This window comes from Aotus nancymaae, unplaced genomic scaffold, assembly GCF_030222135.1.
Source record: "Aotus nancymaae isolate 86718 unplaced genomic scaffold, 86718_ANA_hifiasm-v0.15.2.pri h1tg000003l, whole genome shotgun sequence".
Taxonomy (NCBI): Eukaryota; Metazoa; Chordata; class Mammalia; order Primates; family Aotidae; genus Aotus; species Aotus nancymaae.
This window is the reverse complement of record NW_026988414.1, coordinates 31,457,576-31,480,267: the sequence shown is the minus strand read 5'-3', so window position 1 is coordinate 31,480,267 and position 22,692 is coordinate 31,457,576. Positions and strand designations below refer to the sequence as shown.

The 22,692-nt window shown below is 38.1% G+C and overlaps 1 protein-coding gene and 1 pseudogene across 2 annotated transcripts in view; both read left to right on the top strand.

The window, feature by feature from the left end:
- Positions 1-22,692, top strand: part of INVS (inversin) — a 188,056-nt gene that overhangs the window by 53,710 nt on the left and 111,654 nt on the right. The window lies entirely within an intron of this gene.
- Positions 7,845-10,885, top strand: LOC105706900 (homeobox protein NANOG-like; annotated as a pseudogene).

Sequence of the window (22,692 nt, the reverse complement as noted above, 5' to 3'; positions counted from 1 at the left end):
CACTTGTAATCTCAGCACTTTGGGAGACCAAGGCAGGCAGATCACTTGAGGTTAGGAGTTCAAGACCAGCCCAGCCAACATGACACAACCCCATCTTTACTAAAAATACAAAAATTAGCCAGGCATGGTGGTGCATGTCTGTAATCCCAGCTACACTGGAGGCTGAGGTGTGAGAATCACTTGAACCTGGGAGTCAGAGTGAGCCAAGTTTGCACCACTGCACTCCAGCCTGGGTGGCAGAGGGAGACTCTCTCAAAAAAACAAAAAAAAAGATTTTCCATCTCACAGTAAAAGAGTAAGTATTTCCTGTGACCTATCAAGCCTTTTATGTCATGTTCTGAATTCTGTTGTTTGTATGACCTTATTTCTAATCTTCCCCTTATTTCCTCCATATAAACCACTCTGACCTCAGTGCTGTTCTAATAAGTGAGTAAAGCTCGCATCACAGGTTTTTACATTTGCTCTTCCCTCTCCTAGGAATGCTGTTCTAGTAGGAATCTCTGTGTTGAACTCCCTCACTTTCATCAGTTTCTTACTCAAAAGTCACTGTCTCAGTGAACCCTTTTCTGGCTATCGTGTCTAATACCTGCCTCACCTCACACATTGTATTCTCCCTACTCTGCTTTATGTCTTTTCTTAGCACTTAACACTATCTAAAATACTTTATATTTTACTTATTTATCTTGCTTATTGTCTTTTGCCCCACTAGAATATAAACTCCATGAAGTCAGGGATTTATTTTTGGTCTGTGTATTCCTAATTTATCCTCATTACCTAGAACAGGTAGTTAGTGCTCAAAAAATATTTGTTGAATGAACGACTATACTTCTAAAGTTATAGCTTTATTAATTCTCCCAGGTGGTCCAGGATTTCTTGCATTATTCATCTATTATAGACAAAAACAATATGATGAGATTACAGTTGTCTAATACTAGAATATTTTTTAAAGGAAGAATAGTCCTGTTTTGCTATCTTTCTTTTTCTCATACAGTCCTTCCTCCCCACCCCAGCGACTCCTGCTTGTACTTCATAGAATACTTCCTCTCTTGGGACTAGATATTTCTTTCTCTTTTCTGTTCTTTTTTTCCTCTTCTGGTTAAATAGCCACAGACTGTCCATTTGAGCTGACTCTCGCTGGCAAGTGAGTCAGTGCAGCCTAGTGGAGAGCAGAAGCTGGAGCATTTGCATCTCCAGAATGTTTGTATTGACAAATGGCAGTCAGTTATTGACATTTTTGTCCCTTGGTGATACTTCAATTGGCTTATCTTTGCTGGTCAAATGCCTTAATTGTTCTGGCCTTTAATTCAGTCAAAGTTGGAGCTAGAGCAGAGGGGAAAGAGAAGGAGCCAAACTAACACAACATCAAGCTTGAGCTGGGAGGCTGCTGGCAACGATCAGCCTGTCATAATGTTATGATTTGTTCATTTTTATACCATTTATTAGCCTTTACTTGTTGTGCCATTTGGCCTCCAGGGCAGATAAAGTGCTGTCTAATTTGGTAGGTTTGCTTCTGTCAGAGCAGCCTCGACAGGGAAGGTGTTAGCTGCAGTGACAAATAATCAATAGCTGTCGTTGTCATGAGGAACGTGAGCAGTTGGGCCTTTCATCTGGAGGATTAGAGGTCTAATTGGATTGAGAATAGGGAGGGTGGGCTGTTGGGTAACCCTGTCAGCCTTGTGAAGCTGTCAAATGTCGGCCTTATTCATGGTGAAGGGAATAAGGAACCTTGTGCTTTCAGAATTGAGGAGAAAGGCATGTGAAAGCCCTTTATACAAAGGAATAGATCCTGAAGTTGATTCAGCTAACATATTGTCCCTTTTAAACTTAATTAAATATCCCTTTAGATAATAAATCTATGGAACTTTAAATGATATTTTTAAGGTTGGATATATAATATACATACACATTCACACACACGCTATACAAATCCAGGTTGGTTCTTTTGTCTTTAGTGATGCCAGAAGATAAGCCACTTGAACGGAGGTGAAAAATGAAACTTTATGAGATAATTGCATAAGTAGTCATCTCATTGTCAGAATTAGCAAGTGATAAGCATTTTTAATACTATTAATAGAAAAAGTAAGTGAGACATTAAATTAAAAGGATAAATGAGTTAATAATAAAGTATGGCTATTTGACAGTTGTTTTTCTCCCATGCTCATTTAGAAATGTGATTTCTTATAAAACAAAATCTTTTATTTATTCCAACCTGAACTAATCCAAAAAATGAAGATTTATGCATTGGCTAAATTGCTTCTTAAAGGAATGCCCAATTTTTTCTTCCTTAGCAAGTGACAGGATTGCATTTAAGTGATATCAATGGTATTATATCCAGTTCAGTCCCAAAGTGTTTTTTTTATATACCCCTACATACTTATGCTGTACTTCTTTATATTTATGTTATCATGCCATCATTTGGAGTATGAATGGAGGAGGTATTTGAGAAAAATGAGTTAACTTGTTCTCTATATAGCTCTTAATATTGTCTCTTCAAGGCCAAGTAAATGACTTTAAATTCCACCAAATTTCATAGAAATTGAACAAATTTAATGATGATAAATATTAAACACAATTTTATAAAACAAAATTTATAAACTTCTTTATGAATGCATTCTCTATGTACAAATTCAGTACATTGCTATTGTCCAAAAGCATGTATAATTTTTTTAAAATGTTTTTCCAATGTGGTAGGTACTAAGCATTTGTAAGCATCATCTATACAGTATATCTTTATGAAAGCCTTGAATAAAGGTGAGTTGACAGTAATGCCAAGAGTATGTGAATAGGCATTTCTAACTTATGGATTATATATTCAGTCTGTCTCTATAACCCTATGGTCCCTTTTCTATAGTCATTCAAAGCTCAGCTAACCAATTTGAAATGACTTCAAAAAGTACTCTAAAACAACTCTACAAAAGACACTAGTTGGATGAACCAGGTTATCTCATTGAGCCCTTCAAACCCTGAGGTTCGTGCTACTTATTACCATTACAGATATTTCATTAAGTTCTTCTTATGTCAGTGCTAGCTTGAAAATTCTATGATTTAACTCACTTGTGTAATCCACAGTGAAGATCAGCAAAATTCTCAATAACGCTGACTAATAATTTAGAATTATAGTAATCTAAAGTACTTGTTTTACTTGATCTAAGCTAGAAATATTTAAAATTTCAAATAGTTTATCATGATTACAGAAATCTCTCGGATTTCATGCAGTTCTTCTAGAGCTCTGTGTAAGTATAATTGTGAGTACATTTATACTGCAACATAATTACTCATAGGAAATGCTAAGGTCAGCCAAGCACAATGGCTCACATCTATAATCCCAGCACGCTGGGAGACCAAGGAAGGAAGATCACTTGAGCCCAGGAGTTTGAGACTAGCCTGAGCAACATAGTGAGACCCTGTCTATACAAAAAAGAATTTTTTTTTAATTAGCAGTCATGGTGGCTCACAGCTGTGGTCCTAGCTACTTGGGAGGCTGAGAGGAAGGATTGCTTGAACCTAAGAGGACAAGGCTTCAGTGAGCTGTAATCACACCACTGTGCTCCAGCTTGGGTGAAAGAGCAAGATTCTGTCTCAACAAAATAAAATAAAATTAAAAAGGAAATGGTAAGATCAGATTTGATATCCTTGCAAAAGAAGTTCAAAATTTAAATAGGTTTGTGTTCGGAGTTTTGATCAGAACATACTTTCTATGACCTATAAACAAAATTATTGCTCTTGAGGTTAGATTAGAATATTTTGCTGCTTTGTAACTCCTTATAATCCTTATTATTCACTCAACAAATATTTTTGCAAAAGCCACTGTGCTAAGTTATGGAAATACAACCATGACAGGGACTGTCCTGCCCTCAAAGAAGTTCATAGTTTAATGGGGACAACAGACAAGCCAAATGGGTAATTAAAATATAGTATTCCTGTGTTCAATGCTAGAAAAGGAGTAAGCCTAGGTATATCATGGGAAAATGTAAGAGGGGCATCTAAGCCATCCGGGGGTGTTGTGGTCAAGAATGACTTCCTTCAATAGATAGCAACTATGCTAAGTGGAGAGGAGAAAAGAGATGGGAAACCCATTCCCAAGGACTATTCCCTCCATTCCCTTGTAGTATTTTCAAGGAGAGAGAGAATATATATAGTCACATGCCACATAATAACATTTTGTTTAACTTCAGACCACATATATGATGCTGGTCCCATGAGCCACCACACCTAGCTCATTTTTTATCTTTTATAGCATATTTTTACTGTTCTTTTTATATGTTTAGATACATGCATACTTACCATTGTGTTATTTTTACTTAGAATATTCAATACAGTAATATACTGTACAGGTTTGTAGTCTAGGAGCAACAGGCTATACCATATAGCCTAGGTATGTAATAAGCTATAACATCTAGGTTTGTGTGTAATATGACGTTCACACAATGGCAAAATCGCCTAATGACACATTTTCCAGAACCACATTCCCATTGTTCAGCAACATATGACTATATAGTTCAATGTATATGGATCATTGACTATGAGCTGGAAAATATAGAGAGATGATACTGGACAAATAAAGTAGGATCAGACCATGAAGTGGCTGTCCTACATGGAGGACAATAAATACATTTGAATATTTACTGAAGAGTTAGATTTAAAACTTGAATATTGATTAAATTGGACTAAATGAAAGGAATTGATAACTAACTCACCACTGCCCTTCTGATCACCAAATTCATATACCTTTCCTACTTCCTCATATCCCTTGACAAAATTGGTACATTTTACCTTCTTTATAACTTTCTCTATACGTCTCTTTCTTTTCTCTGATGTATATCAGGTATAACATTGGCAAAAGCATTGGACTGATCCAAATCAGAAGACCTAGATTCATGACTTAGGCTCTGCTTCTTTCTAACAGAGTGATTTTAGGCAAGTTTTAAGTTTAAACACTTCAGGCTTCTGTTTCCTATTTTTTAAATTTGTGGCAGTACTTAGGTTCTTACAGGGGTTAAACAAATTAATAAATTTGAAAGGACTTATAAAACCTTTGATTATATTAAGGAACACATAGTCTAAAGAGCCCTGATTTAAATCACAAAATGCTAAGTCATGTAAAAAAAATGTATTCAAGCAGATTGAAATTAAAATTAAGAAATGTCAACCAAAACCCTTAGGTAACAGTTCTAAGAATAACACTGGACCTTTACTTATGAATCTTAGCCCTTTTTATCCCATAATTATTCACGAACAAATTTACCCCTGTTGTTCTATGAGCTTCTAGAATACAGAATCCTATCAAATTTATCTTTGTATCTTTCTACAATGCCTTGCACAAAATAGATGCTAAATAAATGTCTTCAGGTAATGAAACAATGAATTATTGTAGTGTCAGAATTCTTTCAGGATACAGTTAATATCCAACATCCTTGATTCATTTTGTTTTCCATTTTTCAGTTTTGTAGAGATGTTTAAAAATACCACTAATTCTCTAAAATCTTTTATTGTTCCAACTTTGGAATCTATTAATAAGATATAGCATTTGACTCAGTGAGAAAAGACAGAAGCTTGGTACTAGTCTCATCTGCTGGGACGAGGAAAGCTCTAAGAGAAGCTGGTTACAGAGGTTCAGCAGGAGGGGACATTGAGCTGCTATTGTTAGCACAAGATTTAAAAACAAGTAGATAGAGAGTCAGATGATACTTGTGAGTCCACTGCAGGTAGGCAGTGGGCAACTTGAAATTCTGTGCAAGAATAGGAGAGTTCCAATCACCAGCCAGAATAGAGCTTAAGATAGAGTGGCTATTCCACCCAGTGAGTCAAATCATTTGTTCAATACAGTGAATTGGCTTCTTGGGGGAAAATATGAAAGCCCAATGATAATCACTAGGATACCAAGTCCCAGGTTATAATAGTTGAATGGATAGTTCAAGATATATGCTTTCTTAGTGGTCAATCCAGGGCTACCATTGTCTTAGATTAACTTAGAAGGAGGAGGATGATTGAGATGGCCTAAGTACTTCTCACATCATCAAGATTAATACAGCGGTTCCCACCATCTAGAAAGCCTTTTAAAGTAGCAATAGCTTTTGAAACTGATGTAGTAGCTCCTATTGGATCAGCCCTCCAGTAGGTAACATTTATAAACTCTGAACAAAATATAAAAACAACTATCTGGAAGAATTGAAGAGTGACCAAGGAAGCAGAAATTGTAGTGTAATTAGCACTTGGAAGACCGTAAATAGAGAATAGCACTGGGTGAATTTCCATTTTTATAGCAGGGTCTACTCATTCTCCAAAGAGGATGAAAACTGAATAGAAATCTGCATTCTTACTTTTTGGAGAATCAAAGGACAGCATTTGAGGCAATGGCTATAAGTCAGAATAGATGTTTCAGGCCAGGTGCAGTGGCTCATGCCTGTAATCCCAGCACTTTGGGAAGCTGAGGTGAGTGGATCACTTCAGGTCAAGAGTTCGAGATTAGCCTGGCCAACATGGTGAAACCCTGTCTCTACTAAAAATACAAAAAAAGTAGTCAGATGTGTGGTACACACCTGTAATTCCAGCTACTCAGGAGGCTGAGACAGGAGAATCACTTGAACCCAGGAGGCAGAGGTTGCAGTGAGCCAAAATCATGCCATTGCACTCCAGCCTGGGTGACAGAGTGAGACTTTGTCTCAAAAAAGAAAAAAGAAAAAAAGATGTTCCAGAACAGAGAGACTCATATAAGGGAAGCCCTAACCTCTACATGTAAACTGCCAAAATCTCTGACTAACCCCTAACCTAAACATAGACCAGGAAATATTTAGGCAGCCAAGCTAAGGCTAAAATAACTCATCTGAGATTTAGCTGCTGCCTGCCTATGCAGGAAAAACGTAATTTGGAGTTTGGGTTCAGCCAAGATATCTGCCTGCCAAATCAAAAAATGAGTAGTCTTCAGCATAACATAACAGAATCCAGAATCTCTACAACACATTATTTTCAATGTCTAAGATACTCTCAAATATTTCTAGACATGAGGAAAAACAGTAAACTGTGTTCCATACTCAAGAGAAAAGGTAACAATGGAAAACAATCATCATTGTTGCTTCAAATTTTGATGAGCAGACGAGAAATTTAAAGCAGCTCTTTTAATTCTGCTTAAGGATGCAGAGAAAAATATGTTCATAATGAATAAACAGATAGGATGTCTTGCAGAAAAATAGAAACTATAAAAAAGAACCAAATGGAAAATCTAGAACTGAAAAATACAATATATCTAAAGTTTTATACAAAAATATCTAAAGTTTCACTAGAAGGACTTGTCAGCAGATTGGAGATAAAGAAGAGTCAGTAAACTTGAAGATAGATCAATAGATATTTATCAGTCTTAAAGAAGGGACTATACTAAGAAAAAAGTGAGTCTCACTGGTTTGTGGGACAATATTGAAAGACCAAATTGTTTGTAATTAGAAAGACAGGAAAGAGAGAATTGGGCAGAAAAATAATTAAGAAAATGATGGTCAAAAATTGCCCAAACATGATGAAAGACATACATTTAAATATTCAAGAAACTTAATGAACTCCAATAAGATAAATACAGAAAAAAATCTCACCTAGAAATACCATAATCAAATTGCTGAAAACCAAAGATGAAGAGAAACTCTCAAAATCACCCAAAGGGCTGAACTGAGCTGGTTGCCTTCTGTTACTGCGGTGGGGACTCACTTCATCCCAGCTTCTTGATACTTTCACTTCTGGAAGTCATATTCCTTTGAGATCTGCCAAAAAAAAAAAAAAAAAGGTGGGGGGCGCTTAAAGCTTTAGCCTTTTTTACAGTCCAGCTTTTAAATTTTTTCCTCCCCTTTTTCAATTATAACATGAGTGTGCATCCAGGTTGTCCCCAAAGCCTGCCTTGCTCTGAAGCATCCAACTGTAAAGACTCTTCACCAATGCCTGTGATTTGTGGGCCTGAAGAAAACTATCCATCCTTGCATATATCTTCTGCTGAGATGCTGCACACAGAGTCTGGACACCCCTAATTCTTTCACCAGTGCCAAAGGCAGACAGCCACTTCTGCAGAAAAGAGTGCCACAAAAAAGGAAGACGAACCCACTTCTGCAGAGAAGAGTGCTGCAAAAAAGGAAGTCCTGGTCAAGCAATAGACCACCAGAACTGTGTTCTCTTCTACCCAGCTATGTGTACTCAGTGATAGATTTCAGAGACAGAAATACCTCAGCCTCCAGCAGGTGCAAGAACTTTACAGCAGCCTGAACCTTAGCTACAAACAGGTTCCAGAGCCAGAGAATGAAATGTAAGAGGTGGTAGAAAAACAACTGGCCAAAGAATAGCAATGATGTGACTCGGAAGGCCTCAGCACCTACCTACCCCAGCCTCTACTCTTCCTGTCACCAGGAATGCTTGGCAAACTTGTCTGGAAACCTTTCAATGCAGAGCAACCAGACCTGGAGCAATTCAACCTGGAGCAACCAGGCCTGGAACAGCCAGACCTGGAACAGCCAGTCTTAGAGCAGCCATTCCTGGAACACTCAGACCTGGTGTACCCCATCCTGGAACAATGAGACCTGGAACAATCCCTTCTATAACTGTGGAGAGGAATCTTGGCAAGGGCTGCATGCAGTTCCAGCAAAATTCTTCTGCCAGTGGCTTGGAGGCTGCCTTGGAAACTGCTGAGGAAAGCTTTAATGTAATACAGCAGACCACTAGGTATTTTAGTACTCCACTAGCCATGGATTTATTCCTAAACTATTCTAAGAACATGTAGCCTGAAGATGTGTAAAGACAAGTGCAACTGATATTACTCAATTTCAGTCTGGACCCTGGCTGAATCCTTCCTCTCCCCTCCTGCCTCCCTCATAGGATTTTTCTTGTTTGGAAGCTACATGTTCTGCCTTCATATCTTTGTTTCCTTTATGCCTATCAAGTCGATTTTGTGGAGGGTGGGGTATGATTGTAATCAGAGAGGTTTCTTTTTTTTTCTTTTTTCCTATGGGATCTTTTGGGAGAAAAAAGGTTTTAATAGCCTTGGCTGCTAAAGACAATGTGATAGAAGCTGTCTCTGGCTATAGATAAGTAGATATAATACTAATTTGAATATCTTTAGGATTTAGAATCTAGCCTCAAGAATAGGAAACAAAAGTACAAATTGGTATGGTGAAGGTATATTCCTATTTTCTGGGATTGACAGGCTTGACTTATTTTTAAAAACTCAATTATTGAGGTGAACGGTTAAGCTCTAACATACTTCATTGATTTTATTAGCCCCTTTGGCTCTGTGTTTTACTATAGCCCCTAATTTGTTGATTTTGCTAATATTTATAGACAGGGGTCTTAAATGTGCTGCCTCATGATGACATCAGTACTAGTTTGGCTGGATTAAGTACAAACGAATAAACCAATCATTTCACCTTTAAAAAGAAAAGCAGCCAAAGTAAAAGACATGATCCCCTAGCCAAGGGAAGCCATGAGACACTGTGCTGTGAGGAGCGGTGCATTCTGGCCCAGATACTATGATTTTCCCATGGTCTTTGCAACTGGCAGACCAGTGGATTTTTTTGGGTGCTTATACCACCAGGGCCCTGGGTTTCAAGCACAAAACTGGGTGGCCATTTGGGCAGACACCAAGCTAGCTGCAAGAATGAAACTGGTACTAAGACAAGGATGCCCTCTCTCACCATTCCAATTCAACTTAGTATTGGACGATCTGGCCACGGCAATCAGGCAAGACAAAGAAATAAGGGGTATTCAAATAGGAAGAGAGGAAGTTGAATTGTCTCTCTTTGCAGATGACATTATTGTATATTTAGAAAACACCATTATCTCAGCCCAAAGTCTCCTAAAGCTGATAAGCAACTTGAGCAAAGTCTCATGATACAAAATCAATGTGAAAAAATCACAAGCATTTCTATACACCAATAATAGACAAACAGAGAGCCAAATCATGAACAAACTCCCATTCACAATTGCTACAAAGAGAATAAAATACCTAGGAATACAACTTACAAAAGGGATATGAAGGACCTCTTCAAGGAGAACTACAAATCACTGCTCAAGGAAATAACAGAGGACACAAACAAATGGAAAAACATTCTATGCTTATGGATAGAAAGAATCAATATCATGAAAATGGTCATACTGCCCAAAGTAGTTTATAGATTCAATGCTGTCCCCATCAAGCTACCATTGACTTCCTTCACAGAATTAGAAAAACAACTTTAAATTTCATATAAAACCAAAAAAGGGCCCGTATAGCCAAGACAATCCTAAGCAAAAAGAACAAGGCTGGAGGCATCATGCTACTTGACTTCAAACTATACTACAAGGCTACAGTAACCAAAACAGCATGGTACTGGTACCAAAACAGAGATATAGACCAATGGAACAGAACAGGGGTCTCAGAAATAACACCACACATCTATAACCATCTGATCTTTGACAAACCTGACAAAAACAAGCAATGGGAAAAAGATTCCCTATTTAATAAATAGTGTTAGGAAAACTGGCTCACCATATCTAGAAAAATGAAACAGGACCCCTTCCTTACACCTTATACAAAAATTAACTCCAGATGAATTAAAGACTTAGTTTAAGACCTAAAACCATAAAAACTCTGAAAGAAAACCTAGGCAATACCATTCAGGACATAGGTATAGACAAGGACTTCATGACTAAAACACCAAAAGCAATGGAAACAAAAGCCGAAATAGACAAATTGGATCTAATTAAACTTAAGAGCTTCTGCACAGCAAAAGAAACCATCATTAGAGTGAACCAACAACCAAAAGATGGGAAAAAATTTTTGCAAGGTACTCATCTGACAAAGAGCTAATATACAGAATCTACAATGAACTAAAGCAAATTTACAAAAAAAAAAAAAAAATTCCATCAAAAAGTGGGTGAAGGATATGAACAGACACTTTTCAAAAGAGGACATTTGGCCAGATCCAAGATGGCCGATTAGGAGCAGCTCAGGATTGCAGCTCCCAGTGAAAGCAAGGAGGGTGAGTGGACACCGCATTTCCAGACAGATTTTTATTACCCACAGACCACGAGATTCCCAGGCAGAGGAGTCCCACGGGTTGCCAGTGCAGCTGGTTTGGCCCCTGCGGCTGTTTTGGCCGGTACGGCTGTTTTCGCCGGCACGGCGGTTTTGCCAGCGCCTGGCACGGTGGTTCTCCATACAAAATACACGGGAGCAGGTGCTGTTTTAGCTGGCGATTGGAGTTCCTGGGAGACAGAGTCACCCATTCATCTGATTAAAAGGGGGACTGAAACACGGAGCCAGGCCAGGAGATTCCCAGGCAAAAAAAACGCCACGAATCTTAGCGCAGCTGTTTCAGCTGGCACAGGCACAGTGGGTTGCCACACGGGAAATCACACAGATCCCGGCGCCTTTTCAACAGGCGACTGGAACACCTGGGAGACAGTCGACCATTCAACTAAAAAAAGAGGGAAAAAAAAAGGGGCTCTGAGGCAGGGAGCCAGGTGATCAGGCTCAGCTGGTCCCACTCCCACAAAAAAACAGCAATTGAAAATGCTCTGGATCAAGAGTTTCACAGCAAGCACAGCTGAACCCAGGATGGTCTAGCTCTGTGGGGGAGGAGCATCTGCCATTACCAAGGCACTCCACCACTACAGAGGTAGTTTGCCATTGCTGAGGCAGTCCGCCTTTGCTGAGGCAGTCCGACATTACAGAGAGAGGCCGCCATTATAGAGGTGGGCTGCCATTGCCTAGGCAGTTCTAACTACACCCATATAAACAGGACTGGAGGGAAGTTCACACAGCAGCTGGACAGAGCCCACAGCAGCTCAGCAAAGCCTCTGCAGGCAGACAGTGACTAGGCTGCCTCCTCGCTGGGCAGGGCAGCCTTGAAAAAAGCCAGCAGCACAACAGAAACTCATAAATAAAGCCCTAACTCCCCGGGACAGAGCATCTGGGGGAAAAAAAGTGGGGGCGGGTTATGAGGTCTGCTGCAGCAGACTTAAACGTACCTGCCCAGCAACTCTGAATGAACAACGGAGCTAACAGCTTAGCACTTGAGCTCCTATAAAGGACAGACAGTCTCCTCAAGCAGCTCCCTGACCTCCGTATATCGAAAGAGTCACCTCATAAAGGAGAGATCAGACTGACATCTGGCGGGTATCCTTCTGGGACAAAGATAGCAGAAGAAGAAACTGGCAGCAACTCTTACTGTTCTGTAGCCACTGCAGGTGATCCCCAGGCAAGCAGGGCCTGGAGTGAACCTCAGGAGTCCTACAGCAGAGGGGCCAGACTGTTAGAAGGAAAACTAAGAAACAGAAAGAAATAACTTCATCATCAACAAACGGGATGTCCACTCAGAGACCCAATCTGAAAGTCAACAACTACAAAGACGACAGGTGGAGAAATCCACAAAGATGGGAAGAAACCAGCGTAAAAAGGATGTAAACACCCGAAACCAGAATGCCTCTCCTCCTACAAGGGATCATAACTCCTCACCAGCAAGGAAACAAGGCTGGATGGAGAATGAGTGTGATGAATTGACAGAATCAGGCTTCAGAAGGTGGGTAACAAGAAACTTCTGCGAGCTAAAAGAACATGTTCTAACCCAATGCAATGAAACTAAGAATGTTGAAAAAAGATTTGATGAAATGCTAAAGAGAATAAACAACTTAGAGAGGAATATAAGTGAATTGATGGAGCTGAAAAACACAAAAACATGATAACTTCACAAAGCATATACAAGTTTCAACAGCCGAATTGACCAAGCAGAAGAAAGGATATCAGAGGTCGAAGATCAACTCAATGAAATAAAACGAGATGGCAAGATTAGAGAAAAAAGGGTAAAAAGGAATGAATAAAGTCTCCAAGAAATATGGGACTATGTGAAAAGACCTAATCTACGTTTGATAGGTGTACCCGAATGTGACGGAGAGTATGAATCCAAGCTCGAAAATACTCTTCAGGATATTATCCAGGAAAACTTCCCCAACCTAACAACACAGGCCAATATTCAAGTCCAGGAAATACAGAGAACACCACAAAGATATTCCTCAAGAAGACCAACCCCAAGGCACATAATCATCAGATTCACCAGGGTTGAAATGAAGGAGAAAATGCTAAGGGCAGCCAGAGAGAAAGGTCAGGTTACCCACAAAGGGAAGCCCATCAGACTCACAGCAGATCTCTCAGCAGAAACCCTACAGGCCAGAAGAGAGTGGGGGCCAATATTCAACATTGTTAAAGAAAAGAACTTTCAACCCAGAATTTCATATCCAGCCAAACTAAGCTTCATAAGTGAAGGAAAAATAAAATCCTTTGCGAACAAGTAAGTACTCACAGATTTCATCACCACCAGACCGGCTTTACAAGAGCTCCTGAAAGAGGCACTACACACAGAAAAGAACAACCAGTACCAGCCACTGCAAAACCATACCAAATGGTAAAGAACATCAACACAATGAAAAAACTGCATCAACTAACGGGCAAAACAGCCAGCTAGCATCAAAATGGCAGGATCAAATTCACACATAACAATATTAACCCTAAATGTAAATGGGCTAAATGCCCCAATCAAAAGACACAGACTGGCAAATTGGATAAAAAGCCAAAACCCATCAGTGTGCTGTATCCAGGAAACCCATCTCACATGCAAGGATACACAAAGGCTCAAAATAAAGGGATGGAGGAAGATTTACCAAGAAAATGGAGAGCAAAAAAAGCGCAGGAGTTGCAATTTTCGTCTCTGATAAAATAGACTTTAAACTATCAAAGATCAAAAGAAACAAAGAAGGACATTACATAATGGTAAAAGGATCAATGCAAAAAGAAGAGCTAACGATCCTAAATATATATGCACCTAATACCGGAGCACCCAGATACATAAGGCAAGTTGTTAATGACTTACAAAGAGACTTAGACTCCCACACAATAATAGTGGGAGACTTTAACACCCCATTGTCAATATTAGACAGATCAACGAGACAGAAAATTAACACGGATATCCATAACGTGAACTCAGACCTGGACCAAGCAAGCCTAATAGACATTTACAGAACTCTCCACCCAAATCCACAGAATATACATTCTGCTCAGAACCACATCACACCTACTCTAAAATTGACCACGTAATTGGAAGTAAATCACTCCTCAGCAAATGCAAAAGAATGGAAATCATAACACACAGTCTCTCAGACCACAGTGCAATCAAGTTAGAACTCGGAATTCAGAAACTAACTCAGAACCACACAACTTCATGGAAACTGAACAACTGGCTCTTGAATGTTGACTGGATAAACAATGAAATGAAGGCAGAAATAAAGATGTTCTTCGAAACCAATGAGAACGAAGACACAACATACCAGAATCTCTGGGGAACATTTAAAGCAGTCTCTAGAGGAAAATATATAGCAATATATGCCCACATGAGAAGCAAGGAGAGATCTAAAATCGACACCCTATCGTCAAAATTGAAAGAGCTAGAGGAGCAAGATCAAAAAAACTCAAAAGCTAGCAGAAGACAAGAAATAACTAAGATCAGAGCAGAACTGAAGGAGATAGAAACACAAAAAATCCTTCAAAAAATCAATAAATCCAGGAGCTGGTTTTTAAAAAAGATCAACAAAATAGACAGACTACTAGCCAGATTAATAAAAAAAAGAGAAAATAATCAAATAGATGCAATAAAAAATGATAAAGGGGATATTACCACAGATTCCACAGAAATACAAACCATCATCAGAGATTATTACAAACAACTCTATGCACATAAACTAGTAAACCTGGAAGAAATGGATAAATTCCTGGATGCTTACATCCTCCCAAGCCTAAAACAGGAAGAAGTCAAAACCCTGAATAGACCAATAACAAGGTCTGAAGTTGAGGCAGCAATTAAGAGCCTACCACCCAAAAAAAGCCCAGGTCCAGATGGGTTCACAGCCGAATTCTACCAGACATACAAAGAGGAGCTGGTACCATTCCTTCTGAAACTATTCCAAACAATCCAAAAAGAGGAAATCCTTCCCAAATCATTTTACGAGACCAACATCATCCTGATAACAAAACCCGGCAGAGACTCAACAAGAAAAGAAAACTTCAGGCCAATATCCATGATGAACATAGATGCAAAAATCTTCAATAAAATACTAGTAAACCAATTGCAACAGCACATCAAAAAGTTTATCCACCATGATCAAGTAGGATTCATCCCGGGGATGCAAGGTTGGTTCAACATACGCAAGTCTGTAAACGTAATTCACCACTTAATCAGAACCAAAGACAAAAACCACATGATTATCTCAATTGATGCAGAGAAGGCCTTTGACAAAACTCAACAGCCCTTTATCCTAAAAACACTCAATAAACTAGGTATTGACGGAACATATCTCAAAATAATAAAAGCTATTTATGACAAACCCACAGCCAATATCATACTGAATGGGCAAAAACTGGAAACATTCCCTTTGAAATCTGGCCCTAGACAAGGATGCCCTCTCTCACCACTCCTATTCAATATAGTATTGGAAGTTCTAGCCAGAGCAATCAGGCAAGAAAAAGAAATAAAGGGTGTTCAATTAAGAAAGGAGGAAGTCAAATTGTCTCTATTTGCAGATGACATGATTGTATATCTAGAAGACACCATCGTCTAAGCCCAAAATCTCCTGAAACTGATAAGCAACTTCAGCAAAGTCTCAGGATACAAAATCTGTGCAAAAATCACAAGCATTCCTATATACCAATAACAGACTTAAAGAGAGCCAAATCAAGAATGAACTGCCATTCACAATTGCTACCAAGAGAATAAAATACCATGAATAAAACTAAGAAGGAATGTAAAGGACCTCTTCAAGGAGAACTACAAACCACTGCTCAACGAAATAAGAGAGGACACAAACAGATGGAGAAACATTCCATATTCATGGTTCGGAAGAATCAATATTGTGAAAATGGCCATACTGCCCAAAGTAATTTACAGATTCAATGCTATCCCCATCAAGCTACCAATGACCTTCTTCACAGAACTGGAAGAAACCACCTTAAACTTCATATGGAACCAAAAGAGAGCCTGCATAGTCAAATCAATTCTAAGCAAAAAGAACAAAGCGGGAGGCATCACACTACCGAACTTCAAACTATACTACAAGGCTACAGTAATCAAAACAGCATGGTACTGGTACCAAAACAGAGATATAGACCAATGGAACAGAACAGAGGCCTCGGAGGCAACACAACACATCTACAACCATCCGATCTTTGACAAACCTGACAAAACAAGCAATGGCGAAAGGATTCCCTGTTTAATAAATGGTGTTGGGAAAACTGGCTAGCCATATGCAGAAAGCAGAAACTGGACCCTTTCCTGACACCTTACACTAAAATTAACTCCAGATGGATTAAAGACGTAAACATACGACTTAACACCATAAAAACCCTAGAAGAAAATCTAGGCAAAACCATTCAGGACATAGGCGTAGGCAAGGACTTCATGACCAAAACACCAAAAGCATTGGCAACAAAAGCCAAAATAGACAAATGGGACCTAATCAGACTCCACAGCCTCTGCACAGCAAAAGAAACAGTCATTAGAGTGAATCGGCAACCAACAGAATGGGAAAAAATTTTGCAGTCTACCCATCTGATAAAGGGCTGATATCCAGAATCTACAAAGAACTAAAACAGATTTAGAATAAAAAAAAAAAAAGCCCATTCAAAATTGGGTGAAGGATATGAACAGACACTTTACAAAAGACAACATACATGAGGCCAACAAATGTATGAAAAAATGCTCATTGTCACTGGTCATTAGAGAAATGCAAATCAAAACTACATTGAGATGCCATCTCATGCCAGTTAGAATAGCAATCATTAAAAAGTCAGGAAAGAACAGGTGCTGGAGAGAATGTGGAGAAATAGGAAAGCTTTTACACTGCTGGTGGGAGTGTAAATAAGTTCAACCATTGTGAAAGATAGTGTAGTGATTCATTAAGGATCTAGAACCAGAAATACCATTTGACCCAGCAATCCCATTACTGGGTATATACCCAAAGGATTATAAATCATTCTATTATAAAGGCACATGCACAGATGTGTTCATTGCAGCACTGTTTACAATAGAAAAGACTTGGAACCAACCCAAATGCCCATCAATGATAGACTGGATAAAGAAAATGTGGCCTACATATACCATGGAATACTATGCAGCCATAAAAAAGGATGAGTTCATGTCCTTGGTAGGGACACAGATGAACCTGGAAATCATCATTCTCCGCAAACTGACACAAGAACAGAGAACCAAACCCAGTAATGGAATGCTGGGTCAAATGGTATTTCTGGTTCTAGATCCTTAATGAATCATTGTAGTATTTAACATATATAGGTTTGTGTATGTCTGTATGCAGTAAGTCTGTATTCCTGTTACTACATCTCTTGAAAATAGCTGGGTGGCCTTTTGCTACATTCGAAAGGCATATTTAGAATAATATGACTTTATATAGAGGCTACATGGTATACAAAAAATGCATGTGGGGGAAGGTAAGGGGAGCACTCAAAGAGATCTTCCAAAACATCTCAAACAGAGATTCAATAAGAGGCCTATTTAAGAGGTCATTGGAAGAAAGATGCCATAATTTTTAAAGACATTGCATGCAGAAAAAAACAGTGATTCTAAATATTTGCCACAAATGGAAAATGGTAGGAGTAGATACTCAAGTTACAATTAATTTGTGATCATTTGCTATAAAGCTGTTTCTTACCTGGGTAACTCTGTGTAATGCATTCCATAGATTTGTTGATTGTCAATCATTAACGTTTTTCCTCAGGCACAAAAGATTTATATAGATGTTGTTGAAAAGCCACCAGCTGTCCTTTCACAAAGGACAGTCCTTTATTCCTTTTTTCAGGGCTTACACTTTTTTATGAAATGATGTTGATAATAGATTTACTTTTTAAAATGAACTTACATTGCAAAAACATACACTTCATACTGTCATCTTTATGTTTGTCTCTAATATTTGTTTTTAATGATTATTATTGAGTTAAAATGTGTGTACAAGAATGTGCAGAAAAATATACAATTAGATAGATATTAATAAATGTACCCACATGTCACCACAATCAGGACATAAAACATTTCGGCAACACCAAAAAGTTCCTTTTTTTTTGCACGCTTTCAACCAGTCCCCACCTCCACGGTTAACTACCATTATGATTTTTAACACAAAAAGTTAGTTTTGCCTGTTCTTGAACTTTTTATAAATAGAAAAATTTTTGCTATCTACAAGAGACACGCTTTATTTTGTATGTGCACAGAAATATATATATATTTATATAAATAACATATATTTATATATAAATAAAAATATACATATATATTTTTTTCAGTTTAGTAGTTTTTATAGTGCAAGTGGTTTTTGGTTACATGGATGAATTATATAGTAGTGAAGGCTACGATCAGTGCACCCATCACCTGAATAGTCTGTGTTGTACCCAATATGTAGCTTTGTATTCCTCTGCCCACTCTCACCCTTCCCCTTTCTGAGTCTCCAAAGTACATTATACCACTCTATATGCCTTTGCATAACCATAGCTTAGCTTCCCTTATAAGTGAGAACATACAGTATTTGATGTTCCATTCCTGAGTTGCTTCACTTAGAATAATGGCCTCCAGCTCCATCCAAGTTGCCACAAGGACATTATTTCTTCCTTTTTATGGCTGAGTAGTATTCCATTGTGTGTATATGCCATATTTTCTTTATCCACTCCTCAGTTGTTGGGTACTTAGGTTGATTCCATATCTTTGCAATTATGAATTGTGCTGCAATATACATATACACATAAATGTCTTTTTAATATAATGACTTACTTTCCTTTGGGTAGATGCCCAGTAGTGGAATTGCTGGATCAAATGGTAGATCTACTTCTAGTTCCTTGAGAAATCCTCACATTGTTTTCCATACAGGTTGTACTAATTTACATTCCCACTAGCAGTGTATAAAAGTATTCCCCTTTCACCCCATTCATGCCAACATCTATTGTTTTTTGACTGTTTAATAATGGCTATTTTGGCTGGGCTATGGTGATATTATATCACTGTGGTTTTAATTTGCATTTCCTAATGATTAGTGATATTGAGCATTTTTTTCAGATGTTTGTTGGCCATTTGTATATCTTTGTTGAAAAATGTCTATTCATGTTATTTGCCTCCTTTTTAATGGGATTATTTGGGTTTTATTCTTGCTGATTTGAGTTTCTTGTAGATTCTGTTTACTTGTCCTTTTCAGATGTATAATTTGGAAATATATTCTTCCATTCTGTGGATTGTCTGTTTACTTTGATAATTATTTCTTCTACTGTGCGGAAACTTTTTAGTCTTTTTTTTGCTTTTTTTTTTTTAAGAGATGGAGTCTCACTCTGACACCCAGGCTGGAGTGCAGTGGCGTGATCTTGGCTCACTGCAACCTCCGCCTCCCAGGTTCAAACAGTTCTCTTGCCTCAGCCTCCTGAATAGCTGAGACTATAGGTGCACACCGCCACACCTGGGTAATTGTTTTTGTATTTTAGTAAAGACGGGGTTTCACCATGTTGTCCAGGCTGGTCTGGAACTCCTGAGCTCAGGCAATCAGCCCACTTCGGCCTCTCAAAGTGCTAAGATTACAGGCGTGAGCCACCATACCTGGCCAGCTTTTTAGTTTTATTGGGTCTTATTTATTTATCTTTGTTTTTGTTATATTTGCTTTGGGGTCTTAGTCATAATTTTTTGCCTAGACCAATGTCCAGAAGAGTTTTTCCTAGGTTTTCTTCTAGAACTTTTATGGTTTCAGGTCTTAGATTTCAGTCCTTCATCCATCTTAAGTTGATTTTTGTATGTGGTGAGAGATAGGGATCCAGTTTCTTTTTTCTACATGTGCATATCCAGTTTTCCCAGCATCTTTTATTGAATAGGGTGTTTTTTCCCCCAGTTTATGTTTTCGTATGCTTTGTCAAAGATCATTTGTAAGTATTTGACTTTATTTCAGGGTTCTCTATTCTGTTCTATTGGTCTGATATCTATTTTTACACCAGTACCATGCTGTTTTAATTACTGTAGTCTTATAGTATAATTTTAAGTCAGGTAATTGTAATGCCTCCAGATTTGTTTTTTCTGCTGAGAATTGCTTTGGCTGTCCAGGCTCTTTTTTGGTTCCACCTGAATTTTAGAATTGTTTCTTATTCTGTGAAAAACCATGTTGGTGTTTTTTTAGGAATTACATTCAATCTGTAGATTGCATTGGGCAATATGGTCATTCTTACAATACTCATTCTTCTAGTTAATGAGCATGGGATGTGTTTCCATTTGTTTGTATCATCTATGATTTCTTTCAGCAGTGTTTTATAGTTCTTCTTGTAGAGATCTTTCATTTTTCTGGTTAAGTATATGCCTAGGTTTTTGTTTTGTTTTGTTGTTGTTTTGCAGCTATTTTAAAAGGGGTTGAGTTCTTGATTTGATTCTTTGCATGGTCACTGTTAGTGTATAGCAGTGCTACTAATTTGTGTACATTGATTTTGTAACCTGAAACTTTATTGAATTCATTTACCAAATCTAGGATTCATTTGGAGAAGTCTTTAGGGTTTTCTAGGTGTACAGTCATATCATTGGCAAAGACAGATAGTTTAACTGTCTCATTTCCAATTTGTATGTCCTTTATTTCTTTCTCTTGCTGATTGCTCTGGTTAGGACTTCCAGTACTATGCTGAATAGAAATGGTGAAAGTGGGCATCCTTATCTTGTTCCAGTTCTTGCAGGAAATGCTTCCTACTTTTCCGCATTCAGTATGTTATTGGTTGTGGGTTTGTCATATGTGCCTTCCTTTTTTTTTTTTTTTCATTTTTTTTTTTTCTGTCTCATTCCAATTTTTTAGTATATGTGCTGCCGAAGCAAGCACTGTGCCTTCCTCTTATACCTAGATGGAACATACCTCAAAATAATAATGTGTTGAGGGTTTTTATTACAAAGGAATGCTGGATTTGATTGAATGCTTTTTCTGTGCCTATTGAGATGACCACATAGTATTTATTTTTAATTCTATTTATGTGATGAATTGTAATTATTGATTTGCATATGTTAAACCATCCCTGCACCCCTGGGATGAAACTCAGGGTGAATTATGTTGGATTCAATTTGCTAGTATTTTGTTGAGGATTTTTGCATCCATATTCATCAGGGCTATTGGTCTGTAGTTTCTTTTTTTTTCTTTTCCTTTTTTTTTCTGTTAGATAATTTTCTGGTCTTGATATCAGGGTGATACTGGCTTTATTGAATGAGTTAGGGAGGATTGCCTCTTTCTCAGTCTTTTGGAATAGTTTCAATAATATTGATACTAATTCTTCTTTGAATATCTGGTAGAATTTGGCTGTGAATCCATCTGGACCTGGGCTTTTTTTGTTGTTGTTGGCAATTTTTTAAATTACTGACTCAATCTCACTGCTTGTTATTGGTCTGTTCAGGATTTCTGTTTCTTCCTAATCGAAGATGGGGGGTTTTATATTTCCAAGAATGTATCCATTTCCTCTAGATTTTCTACTTTGTGCGCATAGAGGTGATGACAGTAGTCTCAACTGATCTTTTATATTTCTGTGATGTCTTAATTATTAATTTGCATTTCTCTAATGACAAATGATGCCGAGGTCTTTTCATGTGCTTGTCGTTTGTAGGTCTTTGATCTTTTTGCATTGATCTTGTTTCTGCAACCTTGCTTAAGTTCCTCATAGTTTTATTAGTTGTTTTGTAGATTTTTTTAGGCTCCTACAAAAACAGTCATACCATATGCAAATTAAAGTGAGGTATTTTTTTTTTCAAATCTTTTTGCCCTCCCTTCCTCCCTTCTATCCTTTTTTCCTTCTTTCCTTTTCTTCAGCCTTATTTCACTGGCCAATGCCTTCATTACAAATTTAAATAGAAATGATTAGAGTAGCCATTGTTGCCTTATTTCTGATCTTAGGAAGAAAGCATGTAATATTTCACACTAAACGTGAAATTAACTTCAGTTTTAAAAAAATGTTCTTGAGCTAAAGAATACAGGAATAAGAAATATAGGGGGAAGCTACTACCTCTGAGGCTAGGGAGAGTATCCAAGGGAGGAACAAACTTGGAAGCTGAGATTCAGACCTTATGGGAATGAATGTAGTTGTGGCCCTGGATGGTGAAGTTCACTGGAATGCCAAGGGCCAGAGCTAGAGAGCTGGGGCTGATGAACAGAAAGTTGCCCACTGTTTTAATGGTGAAACTTACTGGAGTGTGAGGTCCACTGAGTCTCCTGTAGACCTCTGACATCTGCCTCATGGGAAGAAAACATTGGAACCATGGTGAAGAGCCCCTTCTTCTGCTATTACTTGCAGTATCCCTGCTGCACCCGCTACTGATAAAGTCAAATATTGTGGCAACTGGCAAAGGAGAAATGTTCACAGGGTCTAGTCTCACAAAACAAGGTAAAGAAGCTGATTTGGAGCTGAGAAGCAAAAAACTGACAAATGACACACTGATCGAGGAAACTTTCTTTTGATTCTAGTTTGCTGAGAATTTAAACCAAGAGTTGGTGTCACATATTGTCAAACGCCTTTTCTACATCTGTTGGAATTATCATATAGTTGTTGTTCTTTATTTATTTTACTCATTACATCAATTGTTTAAAAAAAATTTAGAGATGGAGTCTCACTGTGTTGCCCAGACTGGACTTGAACTTCTAGGCTCAAGC